This window comes from Mus caroli, unplaced genomic scaffold (assembly GCF_978045245.1).
Source record: "Mus caroli unplaced genomic scaffold, Mus_caroli_1 scaffold_1, whole genome shotgun sequence".
Classification (NCBI taxonomy): Eukaryota; Metazoa; Chordata; class Mammalia; order Rodentia; family Muridae; genus Mus; species Mus caroli.
The window spans coordinates 13,945,395-13,958,897 of NW_028227256.1; the positions used below are offsets into that span (position 1 = coordinate 13,945,395).

At 38.7% G+C, this 13,503-nt stretch overlaps 1 protein-coding gene across 1 annotated transcript in view; it reads right to left on the reverse strand.

Annotated features, from left to right (window-relative positions):
* Positions 1-506: 506 nt before the first annotated feature.
* The window catches only part of Jph1 (junctophilin 1), a 123,257-nt gene continuing 110,260 nt past the window's right edge, over positions 507-13,503 (reverse strand). Inside the window, exon 6 of the mRNA XM_085835831.1 lies at positions 507-525. The gene's annotated coding sequence lies outside the window, so the exon portion shown is untranslated. The remainder of the gene's footprint in view (positions 526-13,503) is intronic.

A 13,503-nucleotide genomic window follows, 5' to 3' on the forward strand; every position in this document is an offset into this window, starting at 1 on the left:
CATGAATGCTTGCTACCCAAAGCTTGCACAATGTTCTAACCTGAGCCTGATCTGTTGAGTTAGGTCTACCATGATATTACTAGAAACTATCAAATTAAAATTTTTATTGTAGGCTTTTTCATTTACAACTAAAATTTTCATTGTAGACCAATTCATTCATGGGAGGTGAAAGTTGCTGGCCAGTGTGAAAATATTCTTGTTGCTCTATATTACTCTTGAGACTTTGCTGAACTCTGATGTGAAAATTGAACAATCTTTTTTTTTTTTTTTTTTTTTTTGGTTTTTCGAGACAGGGTTTCTCTGTATAGACCTGGCTGTCCTGGAACTCACTTTGTAGTCCAGGCTGGCCTCGAACTCAGAAATCCGCCTGCCTCTGCCTCCCAAGTGCTGGGATTAAAGGTGTGCGCCACCACCACCCGGCAAAATTGAACAATCTTAAATGGTAGATAAGTCATTGGAGAAACCAGGGATGAAGTGAGTATCTTCCTAGAATCCAGTGAAAATGAAAGCATGACTAATCAGCATCTGTGGGAGATAACAAAGGCATGTCTAAGGAAAAAGTTTATAGCTGTGAATAGTTATTAAAAATCATAGGTTTCAAATAAATCACTTACCGATGTACTTCACAATCTTAGAAATCTAAGACCAAGCCAAATAAACAGGTAAACAGACAGACAGACAATAAAGATCAGGACTAAAATGAAGGAAATGAGGACTACAAGTATAATACAATGAATCAATGACACAAAGAGTTGGTTCTTTGAAAAAATTAATAACATGAATACTCTTAGCTAGACTAAACCAAAGAAATCCAACATAGAAGTGCAACAGACAGCAATGAAATCCTAAGGATCATTAAGAAAAACTTTGTAATCTTGCATTTCCTGCAAAATCAGGAAAGTATGTAAAACTTCTAGAAACATAGCACTTTAAAAAGTTAAAGGGATATATACATTTTAGACAGATCTAAGGTAAGCAACGAAGAATTGAAGCACTTATGGAGAACTTCCCAACAAAGCAAGGTTCATGATGGGATGGATTCTTTGCTGAATTACTATGGTCCTAAGTGAAGAGCTGTTACTAATATGTCTCAATAATTCTAAAAAATAGACTGGAGGAGAGCAACATCAAACTCATGTTATGAAGCCAGTGTTACACTGATTCCAAGACAGATAAAGATACACATAAAAGAAAACTGTAGATTAATTGCCCTGATGAACATCATTGAAAAAATTGCTTACAATCAAAACTTAAGAAAATGTCACACCCAATGATCAAATTGTTTTCATCCTGGGGATACAAGGATAGTTAAACAGACAGAAGTCAATATTATATTATAGCACATAAATAGAGCCAGGGAAATAAAATCACATGGTCATCTTAACAGTTACAGAGAGGCCTTTGACAGCATTCAGCATCTCTTTAAGATGAAACCTTGAAGAGATTAGAAGCAAAAGGGACATGCCTCAACATAGCAAAAGCTATAGATAGCAACGCTAGAGTCAACCAAGTAAAAATGCTAGAAAGAAATCAGGTCACAAAGTTGTTCATTCTCTTAATTGTTATTTAATATAGTGATTAAAGTCTGAGCTGGAGCAGTAAAGCAAGAAGAAGAACTAAAAGAGAGAGAAATAGGAAAAGAAGAAATGAAACTATGCTCGTTTGCCTATGATTTGACTCTACTTAAAAGACCCTAACCAGGAAACTCATAGACCCGATAAACTTAGTGAAGTAGTGGGATGCATAATATATAAAAATGTAAAACTCTTGAATATACCTATAAGAACTTGGTGAGAAATAAACTAGGAAAACACTTTATTTTTCATAACTTCAGAAAAAAATGTCCAGGAATGAACCCAACCCAGTAGGAGAAGGACCACTACTACATTAAGATGCTAAGAATAGAAATGGAAGAAGACACTAGAAAATCTGAGGACTTCCAGCACTCATGAATTGTCTGCATTAGTACTGTGAAATGGATATATCACTGAAAGTGATCTACACTTTCAAAGCAATCTCCATCACTATTCCAATGACATCCCTCAGAAGTAGAAAATAATCTTATAGTTCATAAGAATACAAGAGATGCCAAGTAGACAAAACAGAACTAATATGAAAGAACAATGGGATGATTATCAGAAAGGAACACCAGATTACAAACTACATAGCAAAGTCATAGTAACCATGGTGCCCACAAACATGTAGACTGGAATAATAGAGTGGACTCAGAAATCACTATTTTATTTTATTTTATTTTATTTTATTTTATTTTATTTTATTTTATTTTATTGTTGTAGAACATGATTTTAATTTTTCAACTGTTAATATTCAACAAACAGCATAATTATTTTAAGATATAGCTCATTGTTATGTCTCCCTTTTCATTTCTGATTTTATTAATTTGGATACTGTCTCTGTGCCCTCTGGTTAGTCTGGCTAAGGGTTTATCTATCTTGTTGATTTTCTCAAAGAACCAGCTCGTGGTTTGGTTGATTCTTGTTTAGTTTTTTTTGTTTATATTTGGTTGATTTCAGCCCTGAGTCTGTTTACTTTCTACCATCTACTCCTCTTGGGTGTATTTGCTTCTTTTTGTTCTAGAGCTTTCAGGTGTGCTATAAAGCTGCTACTGTAAGCTCTCTCCAGTTTCTTTTTGGAGGCACTTAGAGCTATGAGTTTTCTTCTTACCACTGTTTCATTGTGTCCCATAAGTTATGGTATGATGTGTCTTCATTTTCTTTTCTTTTTTTTTTTAAGATTTATGTATGTATGTATGTATGTATGTAAGTACACTGTAGCTGTACAGATGGTTGTGAACCTTCATGTGGTTGTTGGGAATTGAATTTTGTAGGACCTCTGCCTGTTCCAGTCAACCCGGATTGCCCTGGTTGGCCCCCTTCACTCAGTCCCTGCTTGCTCCAGCCCAAAGATTTATTTATTATTATATTTAAGTACATTGTAGCTGATTTCAGATGCACCAGAAGAGGGTGTCAGATCTCATTACGAGTGGTTTTGAGCCACCATGTGGTTGCTGGGACTTGAACTCAGGACCTTTGGAAGAGAGTGCTCTTACCCACTGAGCAATCTCGCCAGACTGTGTCTTCATTTTCATTAAATTCTAGAAAGTCTTTACTTTCTTTCTTTCTTTCTTTCTTTCTTTCTTTCTTTCTTTCTTTCTTTCTTTCTTTCTTTCTTTCTTCTTTGACCAAGTTATCATTCAGTAGAGCATTGTTCAGCTTCCATGGGTATGTGTGCTTTCTGTTGTTTTTGTTGGTATTTAAGACCAGCCTTAGTCCATGGTGATCTGATAGGGTACATGGGATTATTTCAATCTTCTTTCATCTGTTGAGACCTATTTTATGACCAATTATATGGTCAATTTTGAAGAAGGTACCGTGAGATGCTGAGAAGAAGGCATACTCTTTTGCTTTAGGATGAAATGTTCTATAAATATCTGTTAGATCCATTAGTTTCATAACTCCTGTTAGTTTCACTGTGTCTCTGTTTAGTTTGTGTTTCCATGATCTGTCCATTGATGAGAGTCAGGTGTTGAAGTCTCCCACTATTATTGTGTGGGATGCAATGTGTGCTTTGAGCTTTAGTAAAGTTTCTTTTATGAATGTTGGTGCCCTTGCATTTGGAGCATAGATGTTCAGAATTAAGAGTTCTTATTGGTAAACTTTCCCTTCCATGAGTATGAAGTGTCCTTCATTATTCTTTTTGATAACTTTTGATTGAAAGTTGATTTCATTCGATCTTAGAATGGCTACTCCAGCTTGTTTCTTGGGACCATTTGCTTAGAAAATTGTTTTCCAGCCCTTTACTCTGCAGTAGTGTCTTTCTTTGACACTGAGATGCATTTCCTGTATGCAGCAAAATGTTGGGTTCTGTTTACATATTCAGTCTGTTAGTTTATGTCTTTTTATTGGGGAATTGAGTTCATTGATGTTAAGAGATATTAAACACCAAATGCACTAAACAAAGAAAGACTATTGAGAGCAATAAGGGAGAAAGGTCAAGTAATATATAAAGGCAAGCCTATCAGAATTACACCTGACTTCTCTCCAGAGACTATGAAAGCCAGAAGATCCTAGACAGATGTTATACAGACACTAAGAGAACACAAATGCCAGCCCAGGCTACTATATACAGCAAACCTCACAATTACCAAGATGGAGAAACCAAGATATTCCATGACAAAACCAAATTTACACAATATCTTTCCACAAATCTAGCCCTACAAAGGATAATAGATGGACTACTCCAACACAAGGAGGGAAACTGCACCCTAGAAAAAGCAAGAAAGTAATCTTTCAACAAACCCAAAATAAGATAGCCACACAAACATAATTCCACCTCTAACAACAAAAATAACAGGAAGAAACAATCAGAACTCCTTAATATCTCTTAACATCAATGAACTCAATTATGTGAAGGGAGGCATTTCTTTTCTGGTCCAATCTATTTGGAGTTCTGTAGGCTTCTTGTATGTTCCTGGGCATCTGTTTCTTTGGTTAGAGAAGTTTTCTTCTATAAGTTTGTTGAAGATATTTACTGGCCCTTTAAGTTGTGAAGCTTCATTCTCTTCTATACCTATTATCCTTAGGTTTGGTCTTTACATTGTGTCCTAGATTCCCTGGTTGGTTTGGGTTAGGAGCTTTTTACATTTTACATTTTCTTTGACTGTTGTATCAATGTTTTCTATGGTATCATCTGCACCTGAGATTATCTCTTCTATTTTTCATATTCTGTTGGTGATGCTTGCATCTATGCTCCTCATCTCTTTTCTAGGTTTTTTCTTTTTTTATTTTTTAATATCCAGGGTTGTTTCCCTTTGTGATTTCTTTATTGTTTCTATTTCCATTTTTAGATGCTGGATAGTTTCGTTTAATTCCTTTCCTTGCTTGTGTTTTCCTCTAATTCTTTAAGGGATTTTTATATTTCCTCCTTAACGGGTTCTACCTGATTACCTGTTTTCTGTATTTCTTTAAGGGAATTATTTATGTCCTCATTAAAGTCCTCTATCATCATCATGAAATGTGATTTTAAATCAGAGTCTTGCTTTTTCTGGTGTGTTGGCCTATCCAGGGCTCACTGTGGTGGGAGAACTGGGTTTTGATGATGCCAAGTAGCCTTGGTTTCTGTTGCTTATATTCTTGCACTTGCCTCTTGCCATCTGATTATCTCTTGTCAGTTGGTCTTGATGTCTCTGACTGTGTCTTGTCCCTCCTGCAAGCCTGTGTGTCAGTCTTCCAATTAGACCAGTTCTCTCCAGGAGGAGTTTGGGTATGGAGAGTTGTGGCACATGGTTAGCTCTGGGGTGCAGACAGAAACAGGAAGAGTCCTGTCTCAGGTTGTTCCTCAGTTCCTATGTCCTGATGACTCTTGACGGGTCCCTCTTGGGCCAGGTATTTGAGCAGAAGTGCTGGTTTTACCTATTTTCACAGGTGTGTTGGCACACCTGGAAGGCTTGCTTTCTCCTAGTGTTATTTGGGTATGGAAAGCTGTGGAACAGGTTCAGTTCCAAGTGCAGATGGAAACTGGAAGGATCCTGTCTCATGCTACTTCTTGGTTCCTGTGTCCTGAGGGCTCCGGGCAGGTTCCTCACAGTAGAAGTGGTGGTCTTACCTGTGCTCACAGGCTAGTCAGAACTCCTGGGAGACCAGTTTTCTCCTGGTGGTATTTGGGTATGTAGAGCTGTGGCACAGTATTAGTTCTGGGTGCAGACAGAAACTGGAAGGATCCTGTCCCAGCAAGCTCCTCAGTTCCTGTGTCCTGAGGGTTCTGGGCAGGTCTCTCTGAGTGTCAGTGATGGTCTTACTTATGCTCACAGGCTTGTCAGCACTCCTAGGAGACCAACTCTCTCCCAGTGGTATTCAGGTATGGAGCACTGTGGCACAGGATCAGCTCCAGGTGCTGTGGCACCGAGGCAAGGTCTCTTAAGCAAATCCAGGCTCACCAATACAGCTAGGCTAGATAACCAGCATGCTCCAGGAATATCCTATTTTCCCTTCAGAGACTGGGATTACAAGTGAGCAGCTGCCACATTCATCTAGCATATATGTGGTTTCTGGGTATTCTCTGCTCCTCTTGCTTGTGTGGCAAGTATAAACCACCCAGCCATCACCTTGGCCTGGGAACAGCCTATTTTAAAGCAGATTATCTTTATTTAAATAATGCTTTCTTTATCCTGACCTAAAAGATTTATATTAAAGACATAAAAAATTATTGCCTTCATATTTTTAAGTATAACTCATTGGTATGATGTGCAGTTACCCTGTTATGTAGGGTACTATCCATTTCCAAACTTTGCCTATCATCCCAAACAAAAACTTTAGATTCATTACAGTAACCTCCGCCAACTCTCCATGAACCACTTGGTCAACAATATTCTATTTTCTGCATCCACGAATCTCTCTATTTTCAGAACCTATAGTGGTAGACTTGCTTAATTTCAGTTCTTTCTGTTTATTTCACTTAGCTAAATGTCTTGAATGTTTACATAGGTTATAGAACATGCCAGAATTTCAATTATCTTCAAATATAGATAATATGTTATGTATGTAGCACATTTAGTTTATTCATTCACTGATGGTCATTGGAGGCTTCCATCTTCTGGCTGTTTCACAGAGTAATACCACTATGAACATAGGATACAAGTTATTGACTTGATGTCAGGGTAGCAGTTTGACCTCCTGTCTCCAACAGGTACTTGTCAGCACACTGAGACTGGCCTGCAGTGTTTCTGTTGGAGCCATGCATGGAATTTGGATGGTTGATGAATGCCTAGATACAACAGCTGGTCCCTGGCACAGTGGTGAGAATGTGTACAGGATGCTGCCATGTCCTCTCTTTGTAAGAAAGGACTCTAAGGGACAGAGAGAACAAGAGCACAATGACATTGAGGTATGAGTATAGTGTACATTTTACAGTGAATTTATCTCTGTCTCTGAGTACAAATCCATTCTCATATTCCTGGCTTGGATTAGAGGTGTTCCATTTTTCTGATTAGGGAATCAGAGATGGAAACCTTGGATCTGAAGGTTATGGCCTTCCATGCCCCAGCCCTGTAAGTCTGGTCGATGATCCTCTCTCGCAGTTTTGGCTCCCTGTTGTAGTTCAGAAGTGAATAACTTTGAAGCTGTGTTAAGCAGAAGAGCATGGCTGTTCTTTTAACTTCTGAGAAGTGCCATTATGACCTAACCCTAACCCTAACCCTGATTCTCCTTTGGGTTATCTAGACCAGACCCACTCTGCCTGCAGTTTGTTTGTTTGTTTGTTTATTACTTATTTATTTTTTTTTATCATGGCTGCTAATGAGTTTTAGAATTGGTGTCAAGATAGAAACTACTGCATGTCCTTGGAGTCTCTTATGTTGAGCCTGTAGTCTGAGAGATCAGATTCCAGGATGATAGGATTCTGACTGTCTCTAAATTCCAGACCAAGTCGGATGAGGACAGCATAGGTCTCCTATGCCCTTGATTTGGGGCTCCATCCCTTCAAGTTTCAATAATTAAGAATTTAGATTCTTTTTTTTTTTTTTAAAGATTTATTTATTTATTATATGTAAGTACACTGTAGCTGTCTTCAGACACTCCAGAAGAGGGCGCCAGATCTCGTTACGGATGGTTGTGAGCCATCATGTGGTTGCTGGGATTTGAACTCTGGACCTTCGGAAGAGCAGTTGGGTGCTCTTACCCACTGAGCCATCTCACCAGCCCAAGAATTTAGATACTTTTATGCGTAGTGCTTTAATATTTGTGGTTTTGTCCTTTATAGACTCATAAGGAAAATAAAGAAGTTTGATTTCATTAAAGGGAAAATGTAATTATATTTAAAGTTTTGGTTAACCACATAGCTAGATAGCTCCAAGTTCACTGGCTAGGGCCCAATTCTTGCCTTTTGTTCTGCTCACTGGGCTTTTAAAAGATTAACTAGTTCTCTTTTAAATTGGAAAAAAAGATATTGTTACACATTGCCTTAACCTAGGAAACAAGATCTGGAGAAAAGCTTAAACACTGCTGTTTAATGTTGCTCTATGTGTGCTGGGAGCACCTGCAGGTAGAGACAGGTCAGATGCAAACACAAGGTGGATGGTAGCCCACAATGTGCCAATAAGTTGGCTGATGCCTCAGGGATTTGTCTAGACAGCTTTCTGTCAGTGGTCTACACAATACATCTCAGAGGTCTATTCCCTGCTTCAGTTCAACAGGGAGGTGAGGGAATAGAACTTAACTCTTGGATCTTACCTATCTTCTGTTCTATCACTGTCCAACTTTGTCCCCCACATATCTGTCAAGTCACATGACTCTGTAGCAGCTGCTGCTAAGGTCATGCAGAATGATTCTTTATCTGAGGCTGTGTTCACTTTACCTACCAGGTCTGGAAGATAGTTGGGGCTAGATTCAGTGTCTGTCTGTCTGTCTGTCTGTCTGTCTTCCCCGGGCTTAGGCAAGTTAATATCACTATTTCTTATTTTAAGCTACTTCATTTACTGTGATAAAATACACACAACATGGTATGGACCATTTAAAGCATTTGTGGGAGCTCAGTTTAGTGTCATAAAATAGATCCTGTTACCCATCAGAATCTCTCTATCCAAATCTATCCAAACCCAAACAGCATTGATTTAACACCAACTCTCTCACCACACTCCTCCAGCTTCTGGTTGTTATCACTTTGCTTTATGGAACTATGAATTTGATTATTCTTGATACTCAAATAAATGCTATCAATCATACAATGTTCACTTGCCATGTTCTCAAAGTCTGTCCAGTGTACTAGTATTTTACTCAACTTTATGGCTCAATAGTATTCAATGTTTATTGGTTATTTAGCTATTATTCTGTTGATGGACTTGGGTGTTTCTACCTATCCGTGGGGTAATGTAACAAAGGTCTTCATAAACATTGGTGGAGAGATTTCTGTTTATATCTGATTTCAATTTGTGTGTGTGTATGAATTAAGTTATAGGATTTATGTTTTTACCCTTTTAGGAATCACCAGTCTGTTCCTCACAGTGGCTGCTCTGTTTTATATTCCCATAATCCAAGGGCTATGATTTCCCCAGTCCTCACCAACACCTGCTATTTTCTGATTTTGTGAGACTAGTCATCTTAATGTGTATGAAGAAACATCTTAAAATGGGTCCAAGTTTTGTTTCCCCAATTACTAGTCATACCTAAAAATTTTTAAGTGTTTTGTGACCACTGAAATATCAATCTTTTTTTGTGAAAACATGTACTTAAATCCTTTGCATATTTCTTAAATTGAATTATTTGTTTTTGCTATTGAATAAGAAAAGGGTCCTACAAGTAGGCAAAAGTCAGGAACAGCCCTCCACTCCCACTGTAAGAATTTCCAAAAGAATATCAAGCTTATTGGCCATACATTTATGCAGATGACCTAGGTCAGACACCTCAAGATTCCATGATCTCTGAGTATCACATGAGACTCAGCAAGCTGATTCTGTGGGATGTGATCTTGTGGGGTGCCCCTGATAACTCTGCTTCTTCTGATCCTCGCTCCCCCTTTCCTACAGGATTCCTTGAGCTCCACCTAATGTTTACCTGTGGAGCTCTGCATCTATTCCCATCAGTTACTGAATGAAGTCTCTCTGGTCTCTTTGATGATGATTATGGATTAGGCTCTGGTCCCAAAATACTGTCCAGGCAGGACAAATTGAAGGTCAAAGGTTTTGTGTTTGGTTTTTGTCATAATCCTTCCACTTGAGGCCTTGCCTAGTTACAGAAAATGGCTGTTTCAGGTTCCATGTCCCCCATTACTAGGAGTCTTTGCTAGGGTTACTCTCATAGAGTCCACAGAGTTTCTGTTGCACTAGGTTTCCACATTGCCCCCCAAATGCCTCCAATTCTAGTCATTTCTCCCAGTATTTTCTTCTTCCCTCCCCTTTCCTGATCCCTCCTGTTCCCAACCCCACCTGCCCCCAGTCTACATGAGAAATCTATTCTATTTCCTCTTCCCAGAAAGATTCTTTTGTCTCCACTTTCCTTCTCTGTGTTACTTAGCCATTCTGGACTGTGGACGGTAGCACGCTTGTCTTTTATTTTACAGCTAATATCCATTTATCCATTTACACCATGTTAGTATTTCTTGGTCTAGGTTACCTCACTGAGGATGATCTTTTACTGTTCCATCCATTTAACTGCAAATTTCACAAATTTTCTCTATCCATTTTTCAGTTAAGGGATGTCTAGGTTGTTTCCAGTTTTTGGTTATTACAAATGAAGCTGCTATGTACATAGTTGAACAAGTGTTCTTGTGATTGGATGGAGTGTCCTTTAGGTATATGCCACTATAAAACTTCATTGACTCCAGCAACAAGGCTCTATATCCTAAAGGTCTCATAACTCCTGGAAGGCACCACTAACTGAGGATCCTATAGTAACTGGTGAATTTCTTTGTTCCTTTCTCAATCTTAACTCATTGAAATAGAAAGCACTCATTTTCTTTTGTTCTATCTGCTTAAGCCTATCACAATGAGTTGACTACTCATTGAGTGAAATAAACTACTAAGATAAAATTAGCTATAGAGACAAAGTATACTGCTTATATGTCATTTAGAAGAACTTCCAATTCTACACAAATGTTTAAAAAATATTTTGCCCCAACTACACACTCCCTACTAAAATAAAGTGAAAATAAATAGTACCTAAATTTGAGGGCTGAGATTATAAACCTTTTCAAAGAAGACATAAGGATAAATGTTCATTTTAGGCAACAGTTTCCTAGATATGATACCAAAAGCAAAAGTAATTTTAACTTCATCAAAATTCAAAACCATTGTGCCTTGAACAACAACAACAACAATGGCAGTGACAACTACAACAACAATGAAAGTGAAGAGGTAAGTCACAGAATGAACCAAATGCTTGCAAAGCATGTCTTAGGAATACACAGCTTGAATACATAAGGAACATTTACAACTCACCAATTCAAACTTGGCAACAGTTTGTGCTGGGCAAAACCATGTAATGGGATATGCCTTTAATCCCAGCACTTGAAAAGTAGAGTCAGGAGGGTCAAGGGTTCAGGGTCATCCCTGACTACATATCAAGTTCCAGGCCAGCCTGAGCTACATGACAAACAAACAAACAAACAAACAAAACAAAACCAACAACTCCCCCCAACAACAAAAAGGGGACAACAGATTTGAATATACATTTCTTCAAAGAAAACTATACAAATAAATATATGAAAATATGTTCAACCTAATTCATTATCATGGAAATGTAAATGAAATCATGTTAAAATACCATTTCAAGAGCCAGGCATGATAGATAGTGAACGCTGGTGACTCCAGTATGAGAGGCTGAGGCAGGAGAATGCCATGGGCACTCATGGCCAGCCTGAATTACATAAACAAATAAAAATGAAAGAAAGTGAAAACACGTACATTTATAGAATAAGTGTAACAGAAGCAAACAAAACTCATTGTTTTCTTCAGTGGTATTAAATTGTATGTTCTTTTAGCTAGAACATAAAAGAGGTTTAGGTGTTGATGACAAGACTAAGAAAAGGATGGTCACATATGTAAATTCTAGGTGCATCAAGTTGTGCTGAGGAGATGGCTTATTGGGTTAGAGCATTTGCTGTAAAAGCACTAGAATCTAAGTCAGATTCCACACATGACTTAAGAAACTGCCCCCTTCCCCCAAGCCCCCAACGTCACCACAGCATTGACAGGGATGAGAACAGAAAGACTGCTCAGGTTTGCTGGCCAGCTGTCCTAGTTGGGGAGAAAACCAGAGAGCACTGGGTTCACGGAGACTCCTTGTCTCAAGGAGTAAGGTGTAAAGCAGAGCACAGGGCACTAGACATCCTCAGGAGGTCTTTGTGCTTTAAAGCTGTATCCCAAGTTGTATATTTAAATGGTTTCTTGTAGTACTGATAATGTATTCAGGAATCAGCTATGACTCATGAATTCATGAATCTTTCCCTTCCTCCCTTTTGCCCGATTTCTTCCTCTCATCTTTTCTTTCTAAGATGCTTATCAACTTGTATTGAACCAGCCTATTGTTAGCCAGAGAAGATCACAGGGACCCTGCTTTCCTGCCCAGCTTGTTCCTATTGCCTGCTTGTATGTGAGTTCCTACCTAGGTTGAAACCCTGTCTAGTTCCTGATGGATGCAAATGAACTTGCTTTCCTGATGGCTCCCTTGGTGGAAATATTATAAGAGGGTAGCAGATGCCTCAAAAGGAGGAAACACTGCATGTTAAACTTGTAAATGCAGATAATTGGTGTGTTTCCTTTCGTCTGCCAACACTGGCCCGAAACCAAGACACCATCAAATGAGGTTTTGCCTCAAGACAACTGTGGCTCCTGGCACTGAAAATTTGTTATCTGGGAATGAGAAACACTGATCTAATCTCTAACCGCTTGTGGCTACAGATAGTATAACTGCATGTGTCATCTAGAGGCCATCACTGTTTAGTCACTGATTCTTTAGATAATGAGGTAGCAAACACTCACTGTTGCTTTTTAACATTTGCTTTACACGTGTGTCTCATCCTTGAGGCAGGATCAGGACTATTTGTTTCCTTCTGTAGGGACTTGGCTTTGATGATGAGAGGGAGTTTGCTTTTGTGTTTCCTATGGCACCTAGCATAGTATTCTTACAGAAGATGAGCTAGCTCAAATCAGCCTTCCTGACTAAGCAGTCTTATTCCGAGATGTTAGATTGTTCACAATACCCTTACTGCACATTCTCAGGTGAGCTGTTGGGGCTTCAGAAGGACATCTACAATCAGTTTCAGGATTTATAAGAAGGGAGGGCATCAGATCTTCCCGGCTTCTGGTAGGGAGGGGTTGTTGAGGGACCAGAGGAAAAAAGGAGAGTGCTTAAATTTTCTCAAGGCCCAAGGCAGATACTCACTTTTACAGGTTCCCCTAGGAGGCTGAGACTGGAGAACTATGGCTTGCATTAATTTCATTTGGTGATCTCTATGACCCCACAAGGCAAGCCTCTTCTGTGAGCCTCAGTCCAATGACTGGTTTGCCACCTTTACATGTGGCTAAGCTGGATACACAATCTTGGAGAGACAAACCCAAACAGGAAGGACCCAAGTGGGTCCTTCAAATAAAACTCCTTCCATCAACAAAGTAAACAGGAGTGTTAGCAAAACAATGCTGAAGATTCTTATGGAGATAAAATTAGAGCCATGGTGGGGCTTTCTGAGGAAACTAGAGAACTATATATTTTTGGAAGAAATTTTATTAAACAGATGTATTTGCATATTTTCATTTATATAAAAATATCCCTAATGCCAAGTACTATGAGGGTGATGATGAGCCAGACCATCACTTTTCCTTTTAACATATTGAAAAAAGGGACATGAATAAGTAGACATGATGCAAAGAGGGATGACACAAGATCTTATATGAAGTAGAAGTCTAATGTCTTTGTGTATAGGAGGAGGCATGAATTCTAAATGGCAGTCAGGGAACCAGGACCAAGAAGGTCCTGTTTTATCTGGCTCTGAGGA